This window comes from Aythya ferina (genome assembly GCF_964211825.1).
Source record: "Aythya ferina genome assembly, chromosome: 15".
Lineage (NCBI taxonomy): Eukaryota > Metazoa > Chordata > Aves > Anseriformes > Anatidae > Aythya > Aythya ferina.
The window spans coordinates 5,672,398-5,686,850 of NC_140314.1; positions in this window are offsets into that span (position 1 = coordinate 5,672,398).

Below are 14,453 nucleotides of genomic sequence, written 5' to 3' on the forward strand. Positions count from 1 at the left end.
TTAATTAACTGGTCTTGATCAAAGAACTATATGAATTCAATAGCCCAGTTTTCAGCACTAAATGATGAAGTTTAGAAAAACTGTTCTTGACGCAATTATCAATTTTCCTGTCCAGGGAGCTTTGAAGTTGCATTAAGAAGGGACAGGCTATTGTTCCACTTAGGACAACTTTCCCCCTCCCTCAAGTGATCGGGATGCAGGGGGGCTCTCTCCTTCTTCAAGTGCTCATTTGAAATGGTCTGAGGCATAACAAACAGAGGATGCCAAGGGGAACAGTATCTCGGCTCTCACAAGTTAATTGTTTCAGATGGTGTAAATCAGGAACAAAGCGCTGTCCTTTCTCTGCCAGCCAGCAGAAATGTCTTAATTTCCCTATAGCTTTCATAATGCTCTGGAATTTGGAGGGGAAGTGGTTCTGTTTAACTTTCAACAAGCCTGGACCTTTTGGTTTTGGTCCCTCTGGCACGCCTGCCCAGCTGCAGCGGAGAGGCTGCGTGCTGCTCATACGAGATGCTGGGTATGAGAGCAAGGAAAGAGGCTGTTGAAAGAAGGCTTCTGGAAGTCTTTAAAATACCAAATGCCATGTGTGCAGTTTAGATGTGTCTGTATTGCCGTGGTGTTTGGCACCTATCCCTTACGTTGACTGTGCAGAATGACTCTTTGGGCCAAAGGGAGAGACGGGTGTCTGGCCTGCCATCCAAACGCAGCCAGTTTGTCCAGCTGAGTATCATCTTCTTGATGAATTCCTCAGCCGTTGACTTGCACAGGTACTGAGTCAGGTTTCCAATGTGATTAATTAGCACGTACAGAGCACCGAATGGTCCCTGGAGGATATACGTGCAGGTGTCCCACCACAGCTCACTCAAGCTACAGGAGATGGATTCATCCTGGTACAGGACTAATGCAAACAACTCTGGTTGCAAGGAAAAAGGATGTGCAAGTGGGATGAGAACATCACCAGTTCCTTACTTTGATTTCACTCATAACCAACGATGAAGGCAATGCTGAAATGCTGGGAGCAAAAAAAGCTGTGCTAAGGGGACACCAACGCACATTGCAGATGAAGGGACAATCCCAGTACAGAGCGTTATATTAAGTCCCATGTTTCTTTATTCTGTCCATGTTTGTAAATAAAAAATGTTTTTGAAAACTGAGATATCGAATGGTGAAAGGACGCTGTCTTGCAGTCTGTAGGCCATGTCAGAACCCCAGCTCTTGACGTAGTTTTCCTGATGGCCAAATAGATGGTGTAAAAACGGTTGACTCTGAGTCACCTGCCCCTGAGCATTTAATGCTTCTCTGCTTGACACCAAGGTGTTCAAATCCAGCTTTCCCTTTGTTTTTAGTAGATGGGAAGGTGATGATCACCCGTGTTTTAAACCATATGTAGCTTAGTGCTTTCGGTTGGCATCTTCCTGTAAGGATTAGCCTCCAAGACAGCACTACAAGCACAGCCTGTTGCCCCCATCCAGGGTGTAAAACGCACTCTTCCGTGCAATAATAAACCACAGGCCAAGCATCGTGGGGGAATAACAGTGCGAGGCCTGTTCTGCAGAGGGACAGGGTTTTACTGGTCTCCCTGAGCAAAATCAGGCCTGTGTATTTGGTCTGGGATTAAAAATGATGTCATGGCTAGTCAATGAGGCGTTTGTCTGATGAAATCCACCCAGTTACGGAAGCTGAGGTTTAACCTCCTGCAGAACTTGTCAGCTATTTTAAGGGAGAGGGGAAAGCCTGCACCACACCCTGCTGCATCAGTGCACGTAGTATCACAGAGTGGATTGGGTTGGAAGGGACCTTAATGGTCATGCCCTCCTCTGTTTGCTGCTGGCTTCTGTCCCCTTCGTGGTGTCCAGCTGATGACCTGCAGACTCACCCATTTGCTCAGCCAGAGTCACTGCAGGAGAGGGTTGCTTTCTTCGGTGTCATCTTGGCAGACCTCAACCAAGTCTTCCAGAGAGCTGAGTCTGTGTGTTTGGATACGCCTCCTGGAAAAGGATATCTAAGCCTCAGTCACCCATCAGGGACAGTGATGGAAGAAAAGTCCTACTGCTTCCAGCTGCAGCTACCTATGGCAGCTCTTCTCCATCCTCTGGGCACCAAGTCCTTCCACTGGTGGGTACCTCATTCCCAAGGCAAGGAGAACTGGGGACGTGTCTTGTCTGCCAGGTTGTGGTGGAGGCTGCTGTAAAAAGCTGAGAACCTCTGAAAAACCCTTGGGACAACTAAAATTAATTCAATTTCCTCATGGCTCCAGGACCTTCTGCTGGAGAACATGGACGGACTTTGGTTTTGCTCTCGGAAATGAGGTAGATCCTCCTTGTGGGCAGACAGAGGGAATGATTTCCAATGACAGCAAGTCTCAGGCCTGCTCCCTGGGGTCTTCCCCAGCACAGGACCAAGCTCTGGAGGTGGGAATATTTGCACTCCAAGCCACACGCTGTTTTTTTCCCCAGGCGAGGAGGGGAGATGGGTGCTCATAGCCCAGAGGCGAAGCTGCAGCTGGCCATGCCGGCTCTGAACAGCGAGGGCAATTAGAGATCAGAAGAGCTGGGGTGGCTTCGTCACATTTCCCTGCTGCCGTTCTGGAGGTGATAATATAATTCATATCAGAAGAGTTAGTGGGCTGAAAATGAATTGGAGAAATCAATCCAGAGGGTATAAATGAATTAGCATGTAAATGAGGACACTTGCTCTACATAGTTTAATATTGCCTGCAGCTGTAAATAATTCCAGGGATGGAATCAAAAGCCGCAAACAACTTCATTTTTGTGCTCCTCCCCAGTCCGGGAGCACCTGCAGCTACGACCGACCCACCCTTGCCGAATCATCGCATTGCGAGGGAATTACAGGAGATGAGATGTATATACGTTTTTTTCCTGATTGGCCATTATTTACCAGGCTGCTGCTCCTGGTTTCGCGCATCGAGTCGCTGTTTGTGCCTGCACATGGCAGTCAGAGCGGCAGGGAAGGGGGAGACGGCGCTGGCTGGTGGCGAGATCTCGTGTGGAGCATCATGAGCCATCCTGCCCGCCCCATGGTGGGCCAGCGTGCCCGAGAAATAGCAATTTCTCACCAAGAGCTGCTGCTGGAATGGCTGAAGGGTGGAGGACTTACCCCTCCTGGGGTGTCCCCATGAGCTGTGGTGGGAGAGGTGGGTGCTTGCAGAGCAGGGGCTGCGTGGGGCTGGTGGCAGCTCCACTGTCCTCATAAGCAGGGTGCTCCTCTGGTTGTGTTACAGCCTGAAAGTCAGTGGGTGCCGAAATCCTGCGTTATCAGGGACTGCTGAGAAGACGGGGATGCTCACGGGGCTGTCCTGGCTTTGACTTGCCTCCCAGCATGGCGCTGAACCAAACAGGGGGGGCGGCTGCTGAAATAAAGGGCTTTAAAGGGCTGGGAGCTACCTGGAGAGATGGCTGCTCTGGAAAATGGAAAAAGGTGCAGAGAGGTCATGAGAGCAGGGAAGGTATCGGAAAGTCCCTTTGTGAAAGGCAACGAAACAAGCAGAGCTTATTTAGCCTAACAGGATGGAGGCTGAGGGCTGTGATTGCGCAGGCAGATAAACACGAGGGAGGGAGAAGAGCTGGGTAAGCTAAAGGCCAATATTGATACCAGAACATGCAGATAGAAGCTGGTCATGAATAAATTTCAGAGGGAAATGAGATGGAAGCGTCTAACCACCGAAGCAGAGGCTGTGGACGAGCACCGGAGAGTTGTGGGGAGCCTGCACAACCAGGCTGCTCTTGCACTGGTGTTGGGCTGTAAAATAGGATTACAGGAGCGGGTCCCTCAGGATCAGGCAACTGCGTGCTGTGGTTCGGGAAGTCCTGCCTTGCCAAAAGCCCCTTTAATATCCTGGCAGGGGAAGGATGCAGATCTGAGGAGGGCGTATGTCTCGTTGAGTGACTCCAAGAGTGGTTGTTGAGAGCTTTTGGAGTGGTGCTGATGACAGGAGGTTAAAGATGATCCTCGGCAGTCTTTTATCAGTGCTTCCCTCTTGTTTTTGACACTGACGGATCACTGAGTTCCCTCTTTCATCAGGTTGGAGTTTCAGGTTCTGCACTAACTAGATCTCCCAGGTGGACTGGAAACACTGATTAAGATGGATAGAGTGAAAGCAAGTCCATTAAATTGTTAATAAAGAATATTACACACATACCTTAATCTGCAGCTAGCCTGACACTTTATAAAAGTACATTAGGATATAATCCAATTGAAGCCACAATATCGAGAACATCTTATCTCATCACAAATTGAAATTATATCATATTCCTCATTTCTTAAATTAAAAAGCTAAAACCTTTTAGTTTGCTCTCATATGCTTGTGTAAAACTTAATCAGTGGTTTTAACAACATTATTTTTCAATATGGGCCATTTCTGCTCTCATTTATTTACAAGAGAGAACTTCCTGGTAGGAGAAGTGATTCAATTTGCAGGAGGATACATCAAGCACTTAAGGATTTTGTAGGGATTGATTGATTATTTATCGTGTTATCTTGCCTGGAGATGTCTGATATGGCTGTGCTTTTGCTATCTCTCATTCCCCCTAATGCTCTTCCTTTGCGTCTCGCTCCGCTCCAGTTCTAAGGGCACTCTCCCCGTGTCAGTGGCTGCTGGAGGAAAAGGGGCCAGGGGAGGCCGGGCTGAGGCTGTCCCTGCTGGGATGAGGATGCTGGACCAGACGGAGCTGAGATTCATTTCACTCAAGAGAGTGTGGAGGTGAGAGAGGTTAAAGGGTGGCTTGAAATCCGGCAGGATTTTATCCACAGGCTGCCGTGCTGCTCAGCAGTAGGACTCCAAGTGCATCAAATGTGTCCTTCCTCGCAGAGGAAGGGGCACTGTGGATGCCTTCAAGTCACCAGCAAACCCCTGGGCACCTCTGGGGACAGATTCCTGCTCAGCCGAGCTGCCCAGGGCTCTCCATGTAGCCTCCTTTGTCCCTAAGCTGGTGATGAACCTGGTGTCCCAACAAGGCCAGGCTCGTGCCTCAAAGGAAAGTGGCTCTCCTATTGCTCAGCTCTAACTCCCCGTTGGCCAACATACAATATGTTGCCTAACTGGGCTGTGGCTTTGGGACGGGGCTCTCTGTGACGATGTTGATGTCCCTATTACTGAGGATCTGTGGAAACTACCAGAATTTGGCTGATGGGGAACAGCAGGGTTGGACTTGCTCTCCGTGTTGCTGTCCTGCAGTATAGGAGGCAATAAAACTTCTTGATTGTAAGAAAGAGAACAATGACAGCAGAAACTCCAACCCCACCCCGGGCTGTTTGGACCACGTTGTCCACAGCACAGCTATGGTTTCTGGCATGGGCCGTGGTTGTCCTCCTGGCAGGTGGAGGCAGTGGGAGCAAGGATGTTTGAGGGTTATTCTTTGTGCTGCTGCAGACTTTGGCAAACTGCTCTCCCTGCCACAGTTTTCCTGGAGCAGTTTGAGATCAGCTGGGTTTATTCTGTTCTGAGAGCCGTAGAGCTGGAATGGCTCTCTTCTGGTGAAAATAAATACAGAAATCCTGAAGCATGACTCCAAAGAGACACGAGCCTGTGAAAAACCACCACGCTGTAAAGAGAGCGTGTTTGGTTTATCTTATTTTTCTTTTGCTTTCTGGCCTTTGAGGGCTCCTGTGGTAGGGATGGCACCACGATGACAAAGCAGAGAGCTCTACAGAATGGAAACACAACCCCAGGACCCCAGGAGCTCAGGCTTGGACACCAACAAACAGCTCTTGATGCACTCGCGAGTGCAGGTGGAGCAGCTGACTTGGAGCACGTGGAGGTGAACGACTCCAGAGCCCTGCAGGGCTGCGTGGATGGGGTTTGCTGGGCCCAGCATATAAATTCCTGTATGGGATGAGCCATGTGCATGGCCCCTCGCAGGACTGGGGCCAACGCTTGCAAAGTGCTGTGAGGTGCTTGGACGAAAGGGCCTACAGAAGCGCAAAGTGTTTACTTTTTCATGATCGCTGGGACTGTTATCCTTGGGGCTGTCCAAATGCTGTTGTTCAAAGCGAAAATATAAAGCCCTTTTGACACTTTTTTTTTCATTGTGATAAATAGAAATGCAGAAGGAAAAAAAAAAAAAGTGTCTCCTCCTAACAGTGAGAGAAGGCAAGCAGTCCCTGTGTGATTTGTTACACGTCTCGTTTCTCTGACTGCTGGCTGGAGAGATGTTTAGAGGGAATATTTAGCCAGCCTAGTGCACAGCCTCTGGAATACCAGCTCCTGCCTTGGGCCATGCTTGGTTGAACCTTTTCAGCAGCTTCATGGTTTTTCAACACAGCATTGCAGGAGAGGCTTCAGTTCTGGAGGGTGCCAACTGCGCCGAGTGGGGCTAAGATGATTAATCAAATTATTTGAAGGGCGTTCGCCAGAACTGGGAAGTGACCGGTCTCCTTCCTAATCTCTGGATGGTGATGTTGAGCTGGCCTCCAGCCATGGAGAAGGAATGGTTGTGCCATCTTCCCCGGGGGCTGTGGGGCTGTGCTGTGCTCCTGCAGCTCCTGACCACTCCCAGGGTGTGGGCTCTGCTCCCACCTGGATTTCTGGTCTTTGCCGAGCAGCATGGGGCAACGAGCAGCCTGGCAAGGAAAGGATGCAAATTTTGATCTCTGTGCTGGTGTCGTGTGCTCGGAGGAGCCGGAGCTTTTGTCAAAGTCTTTCTGGAGAGCAAACAGGGCAATGGGGTGCTTGGGGCAATGAAGTGGGAATGTGCTGCCAGGAGCTCCGCGAGACGAGAAACGCAGCGGGGAGCAGGGGCTCGGCTCCGACGATGTGCTTTTCTCTTCAGGGACCAGATGGGGCCGTCGCCCATCTGCTTCTGCTTTCAGTAAGCGTTGGGATTTAGCTGCAGATGAAGATGAGGCCAGAGCACCCGAGAAGAAGGAAGCAGGTGCTGCTGCTGCACTGCACGGTGCCACCCGTGCGGGAGGATGCAGCCGGCGGGGTGAGCGATGCCGTGCGTGGGGATGAGGATGGGTGGACAGACCTTCCCTGCAGCACGTGGCCCTGATGCATTGGGAACTGCGGGTCTCATCCCTGCCCTCCAGCTGGCCAGGCAGCGGGTGTCTCTGCTCCATGTCACCCCAAATATCCTGGCATTCCCCCCAGGCACGTGGGCTGCGTCACGGCCTGATGACCCGGAGGAAGAAGACCTTGGGCACGCTCGATGCTTCTCCTGCATCCACCGCGCAGATTTTCCTCGGCAAACACCTCCTGACATCTGTCCTCTTGTTTTCCAGTGCCGAACTGGGCACCGTGCACTCGCAGAGCCCCCGCTCGCCATCTGCGTGGGCTGAGCCACGGCAGCCCCTGGGCTGCTTCGCCCCGAGCCCTGCGCCCACAGCACCGCGGCCACGTGCGGCCATCAGCTGATGGGGAGGATGACTCAGCCGGCAGCTGTCGGGCCCCTAAAATAATGACAAAAACAATTAGCAGTCCAAGCAGTAGCCTCTCCTTAATTATCTCCTCCGAGTTTAATTAACTAGCTAAATTATCAGCAGTAATGTAGGCATTAATTATGTCAAATTACAGTGTAAAAATCACAAAGTGTGGAAAATGTCAATTCAGCTGCGCTCACCTGCCGGGCTGAGACAGTGCCGGTGACAGAGGCTCAGCCCAGCGCAGGGGCAGGGGCTGCTCCCCATCCCCAGGGGCACGGGACCCCGCCACAGCCCCCCTGGTGGCACCAGGGGGACGCCAGTGCCAGAGCTGGTGGCACAGTTTGGGTCGGGAACCGTCGGGGAGCGGCGCAGGAGCAGAGAGGCTGCGGCGATTTGGCTCTGGCGGAGGGAGGGGAAGGAGCGTGGCTCCCCAAACCAGATGGCTTGGATGCTGAATTATTAAATTATGAATATTAATACAAATCAGACACGGAAGAGGTAATAATTTTGCTGCCCTACAGAAATAATTAACATAATTTTGATAAATTACATGATAAGAGAATCTCAAAATTGAGGTAGATTTATCTTAATTAATATCTTGGACTTGCTCCGAAAGGTAAATTTTTCCACTGGGGACCGGGGAAGGGTGAAGAAGGGGTCCCCAGCCCCATGAGACCTTTCCCAGGGTGTGTGTGTGCAAGGGGACGGGGTGGCCCCCCCAGGGTGCACCCACCACGCATGGGGAGCGGTGTCAGGGTTGTTCCATCCCAGTGTTTGCACCAAGGGACCGAGTGGCTGACCACAGCTTGCAGGGTCCACTGGGGAGCGTTGGTTTTAATTGGCATCCCCAGGCTCCCATGCACCGAGTGCCACCCTCTCGGGCAGGCACTGGTGGGGATAAACGACTCCATCAGGAGCAGGTGCCCAGGTCTGATGTGGGGTTGTGCATCGCAGCACGCCTGCCTGGTGCTTGTATCCATCAGTGCAACTGCAAGCACACGGGGGTGCTGAGCGGCTCCTTGTTTCCACAATTTGGGCAATAATGTGGGCGTCTGCCCTCATCCACTAGCCCAGGGCTGTGCAGTGGGGTTAAGCCCGCGTGCTTTCTGTGCTCACACACGACTTTTATCCTTTTCAGTGTGTCCTTAGCACCTTCATCCACGGAGCAGTGTCTGTGCCACACGTCAGTGACAGCACCGAGGGACCGGCGCAGGGCTGCATCCTGAGCACATGGGATGGGTTTGCTTTCTGCAGGTGAACCCCAACAGGCTGCACGTGGCTGAGCAGAAGTCAGCGGGGCTGTGCCAGGGTGGACGTTAGCCCAGAAGAGATGGGAACGTTCAGGTATCAAGCAATTTGCTTTGCCATCCATCACGGTGTTGTTTGGGCTGCTTTGTTGCCACGCCGTGGCATTGTTTTCATGCAGCTTTCAATAGTCTGCGTGGCTCCTGGGAAGTCCAGGGACTTCTGCAAGTGTTTGTGCATGGACTGGGCAATGCCTTTCCCCTCGGGTGAGCTTTGGTTGGTGCCAGCATCTTGGTCTGGGTGCTGCTGCTGCTTCTGGTCAGCTCAGCTTGCCCAACAGGGGTGTATGGGCAGGGTGTGCAGGTTGCTTTATGGCGTGTGAAACTTTGCACTCGAATCCCAGCTTCATCCAAGTGAGTGTCAGCAGAGGTGCAGCCCAGAGCAGGAGAAGAAGTGAGGATTTAATCACTGGAGCCACAGACATCGCCTGAACGTCGGCCATGCATACGCTGGCACAGCTCTGCGCATGGAGATCACTGATAGCTGGTGCCATCAGTGCTGCAACTCAAATTAGAGGGCTAATTGCAAAATTAAAGGAAATTACGCTTTGCGGTGATATTTCTGCAATACCAGTTCAAGCAATCGAGGAGAAGACGTTATCTGCACGTTAGCACTGCCTGGATAGACGTCCCGAGCAGTGGCCCTGCTGCAGTCCTGTTTGCAGCCCAGTTACATTTCAGTGTGTGTCTGCCGGGACAGCTACAGCCAGGTTCTGTGACACGTTTCTGACACAGATGAGCCCGAGGAGCAGCAGGAGAGGCTGATCTCAGGAGGCTTCGGTCGTGGTCTCGAGCTCAAGAGGTTTTTAGATTCACATCCATGCGTTCGCCAGCTTAATTGGCAAAAGGTTTAATTTTTCAGAAGGGTTAGAAATCTTGTTGATCTGTTCCCACTGGCAGTGTGTAAAGCCTCCAACAGTTTTCTTTTTCAAAGAGCTGTACAAATTAACTAATACAGCCCTGCTTGCGGGTAATCTCTGGGTGGGGAAACCGAGTCACGCGCGGTACAAGCCTGGGAGAGGGAGCTGCTGGGTGCCTCATGTGGAAAGCACCCTCACCATCCTGGACCTTGCAGGAGCTCCTGAGAAAATCAGGGGAAGGAAAATCCCAAAGCCGCCAACCACAGCAAAGGCAAAGCTGGGGCTGGGGGAGGCAGCAGGAAGGTGGCTCTGTGGCCCCTGCACAGCCGGTGGAGACACAGCTGGGGCTTGGCATGGCAGATGGGTGGCACCTCTTTGCCTGCTCCCGCTTTGGGCTTGCTGATGTGGCAGCATTGGCATATCTGGGTGAGGCCCACGGTTGTGCTCGGGATGCTCCTGGGGGACACAGAGCAGTAACCAGCTCCTCACCCAGCACTGGGAATATCGTTCATGGAAAACACACCACGGGAGAGTCCCTTACTTACTGGTGGCTTTTAAATACAGACCGTGAGTGCTGCAGCCATGGGTTAGGGAGATTTTCCAGCTCTGGTGACAGAGGGTTGTGGAGCTTTGTCCGGACAGTGCTGGAAGTGCTGCGGGGACACAGGCACCCCAACAAGGAGCCACAAGGGGGGCTCCATCCACATTCAGCACCCATGGGTGACCCACCACTGAGCAGCCCATGCTGTGTGCCCGCTAACGGGCACCCATCCTATACATGCATTTATCTGTATGTTTTCCTTTCAGTGGAAATTAGAGCCCAGGCTCTGGCTGCAGGGAGCATCCCATGTGCACTGCGCTGCACAGCCCCCGGCAGGATTTTTGGCATTGGGGGGGCTGCACGCTGCGTGTAGATGTATGCGTGCACACATGCATGGACAGACAGACAGACAGCAATGCCCGCTGCATCTAACAATTCAATTTAGGCTCAGCTTTAACCCTGTCACCCTAGCAGATGAGGGCTGGGGATCTACCAGGATAGGGCAGCAAGCTGCCGGTGGTGCCTCGGTGGGGTTGGGGGGGACGTGGCTGGACCCAGGGGCACCGAATTGTGCCTGGAGGTGGGGGCGAGGAAGGGAACATGAACACGGAGGGATGGAGGGTACGAGGGAGGGAGCTGGGCAGGTCCGGGTGGACGAGGAGTCAGATGGAGAGAGGGGCTGGTGGGGGCACAGGTGGTGGGGGAAACAGGCTCAGGGAATGGGTGGGCATCCATGGAGCAGGGTGGTTTCTTGTGTGGCTGCCCTGCTCCTGCACAACGGGAATGGGGAAGGGAATGGGGACTGGGTGAGGGACACCTGCACGGGTGATAGAGGCCGAGCAGAGGTGGGTGACCCATCCTGGGTGAGTGTGCAAACACACATAGGTGCCAGCAAGACGTTCCCAACATCCTCACCTCCTCTCACAACCCCCTTTTGCTAATGCTGAAGGTGGGGAGACTCGCTCTGCTTCTGCCTTTTGTGGTTGCTGTCTCCACTTTGTTTCAGGTTTCTCCTCTTTTGGGACTTTGGGCCTTTCCCTTCCCCAGTAATGATATAATTACTTCACAACATGCTGCAGGAATAGTCAGGGAGATGGCTACAGCTAGCACAACAATGGTGACAAGTAAAACATTAATTTCTGGAGTTCTTTTAATTAATTCATCAGGAATCGTGCTGTGCGGGATGATTACGTTAAAGTGTTTAATTACAAATTTATATGTAATGATGCACTTTAATTACTTTGGACTGGTACAATATTATTGGGCCCTTTTCCCAAGATTCCTGGCACTGGATTTGGGTTGCACATAAGCAGTGCCATGGATGCTTGTGCTTCTAAATTATTTACATGGCATGGGAGAAATCCGGTCCTGATTGATGGGAGGAAATTCTGTCCTTCACTGAGCGGGCGCGAGGGCCGTGGGGAGGCAGAAGGACGGTCAGAGCGGCTCGCGCGGCAGGCAGGGCATCGGGGCGCTTTTTGTTGCAAGAATCGAGGTTAATCTGGTGGAAACCGAAGTGATAGAGAGCCTGGCACGATAAATATTTATCCAAGGGGCTGGTGTGAGGATGCTGGTTCGCAGATGCAGCTCCGGCACGGGCAGCTCTCCGGAGCAGCGCGCGGTGCCGCTGCGAACAGCCCTCGCCTGCCGCCTCGGGTCCTCTCCTCCAGCCCCGGCCTTTCGCTCGCCCCCCTCTCTTTGTCTCGCCTGCCTTTGTGTGCACGGGTGGGTGTGCACGCTCATTTTCTTTCCCTTTAGGCTCTCTTTCTCCCCTCGTCCCATCTCTATTTGCCTCCGTGCATGGGGAGCATCTGTCATCCCTCCTCCTTTGTCAGTGCCTCCCAGGCTGGCCGGAGCCCAGGGGACGGCCAGGCGCAGTGAAGTTGGAGGACAGCCCATCTTTAAGCTGCTCTGTGTGTAAAAGAGCTGGGTTTTGTAGCGTGGAGATATATATGGTGAAATACATCCAGCCCTGCTGCATACAGTCGTCTGCCCTAAAGCAGCAGTGCTCACACCTTGCCCTCGTCAGCAGCTCCCAGTGCTGGCACCATGGAGCACCAGGGCTCTGCAGCCACCTTGCTGCAGCTGAGTTAACCTTCAGGCCTCTGTGGTGGGCCCTGCAGCCTGCTCGTGTTCTCCAGACAGACAGACTGACCACGTTTCAGAGCTTCCCCTCGCTGCTGGGCCCCAGGAGGGCAGCAGGAGAGAGCAACTTCAGTGGTCGCATCTCGTGGGGTGTCACTGTTGGGACACCGTGTTGGCTTTGCCTTTGCTTGTTTTTCTCAGGGCTCTGCAAGTCTTTATTGGTTCATAGCTGTCTTTTTTATATCATCTTCTAGTCTTGGGCCCTCTTTGACTGCTCCGCCACCTCAAAGCCACGTTTCACCCCAGAGGGCAGCTCTCTCCCTCTCTGGGCCAGCCGCAGGGCTGGGCAGGTAGCACTGGGCAGCTCAGGGAGAAGGAGATGGGCCAGGAGCAGCTGGCAGCAAAAGGACAGGAGGTTTTAACGGGGAGGACACCAGGCCTCCACGTCTGCTTAGATGTGATCTGGAGCACCTCAACTGCAGAAATGGGGTAAAAGCAGATCTTTTGGTAACCTCCGGGCTCTGCTGACTGCAGGCACATGGTTCGGATGGTGCCCGGTGGTGTCAGTTGCAGTTGTGGCTGTGCCCGTGGAGGAGAGAGCAAAGCAGCTCCCGCACAGCTGGGATGGGCAGGGGAGCCCACAGCTCGGTGACGATGGAGCAGAGCATCATGAGCAGCTCCTCCGAGGGGACATAGAGCCAGGCACGTGCACCAAGGCCTCATTGCGTGGGCTGCCCACCCTGGGCAAGCAGGAGGCCAACAGCTGTGCACAAGCAGGGCTTGGGGGGTCTGCACGTGGGCAAGCAAGTTGGGGAGAGTCCTGTGGGGAGCCCAGATGCGCATTGCCCTGCTGGCTCGCAGCAGCTGCTCTTCCTGACCAGGCTATAGGTCAGGCGAGGTGGGAAACAAAACCTCCACCATGCTCTGCCCCTGCATGGGGAGGGTGCCAGCACCCTTCGGCAGGGAGCTGGGGGCACGGGGCAGCTCAGCAAGCACCAAAGTGCTGCTTGCCCTGCGTAGCTCGGGTGGTTCCACACTGGTGCAGGGCCGGCAGGGTGCTCAGCTTGCTGCTGCAAGCCTTGCCCTGGTCACCCCCGCCAGAATTGCTGTCTCAAGGAGCAGGGCTTTTCTGCGGGGTGGGCAGGAGATGGGGCTGTGGCCAAGGTGCCAGCAAAACGTGTGAGCACCACTGAGGGCAAACCCACCAGGCTGGCCTTCATCCCAAATTCCTGGCACCTGGAGCAGGCTGTACCCCACAGCTGTTTGCAGCAGCCACGCGGTGGAGTTTGTTGGACTGCCACGCAGGCTTCAGGCATCTTATTTTTTTTTTTAATCTTTTATTTTTCCTTGACATTAATCCAGACATCCAGAAATCGTTCCAGTGCCGCCACTCACCGAGGGAGCAGCAGAAGGGGTTGCTGCACAACCCCCCCGTCTTTACTCTGCCCTGCGCCCCTTCTCCCGGCATCTCCGCGTGCCGAGCGGGGCTGGCGCCATCCGTCCATCCGTCCACCCGTCCGTCCGTCCGGGCTGCCGGTGCGGGAAGGGCTCCTCGGGCCTGCCAAGGCCAGATGGTGTTTGCGAGCGGCGCCAGGTCCCAGCTGAGCGCTGCCCGGCGAGACGCGCGCGGGAGCTGCCGCCGCAGCCGGCGCTGCCAAACCCGCGGCATATGCTGTGCTCGGCCCTACACCTGCCCGTGGGCAGCCGCCGCGCGCCGCCGGCTTGAAGGAAGGAGGAAAATCGCAGCCCCATCTGGAAGGAATTTAACGGATAAACAACAGCGGCGAAACCCCCAAAAAATGGGAAAAAAAAAATAAAAATTGAAGAGCACGCAGGAGACGCAGCCAGACAGGTAAGGGCACAGTGGTGCGAGGGCTGGAGTGGATGGGGCATGTCCATGTTTACACCAGGACCCCCATTTCCACCAGGACCCCCATTTCCACCAGGACCCCCATTTCCACCAGGACCCCCACGCGCAGCCCCAGGGCCAGCTGCCCTGCCCTGCCCACCATCCCCAGCTTAAGATGCTGAGGAACTGCTTGGGGATATTTACTTTGGAGAAAACCCCAAATGACCATGAGCAAAATTGATGGGGGAATATACTTCCTGCCTGCTTTGTATTTACTTCGGTAAACTGTGCACACTCCGGGCTCGGGTCTGTAATTTATTGAAAGGAACCAGACTGGAAACCAGATTCACACTGTGAGTAATTTCCAACATCGCTGCCATCTATCACCGGGAGACAGGGCACTTTGTTTCTCTGAAAAATTATTTTTGTAGTTG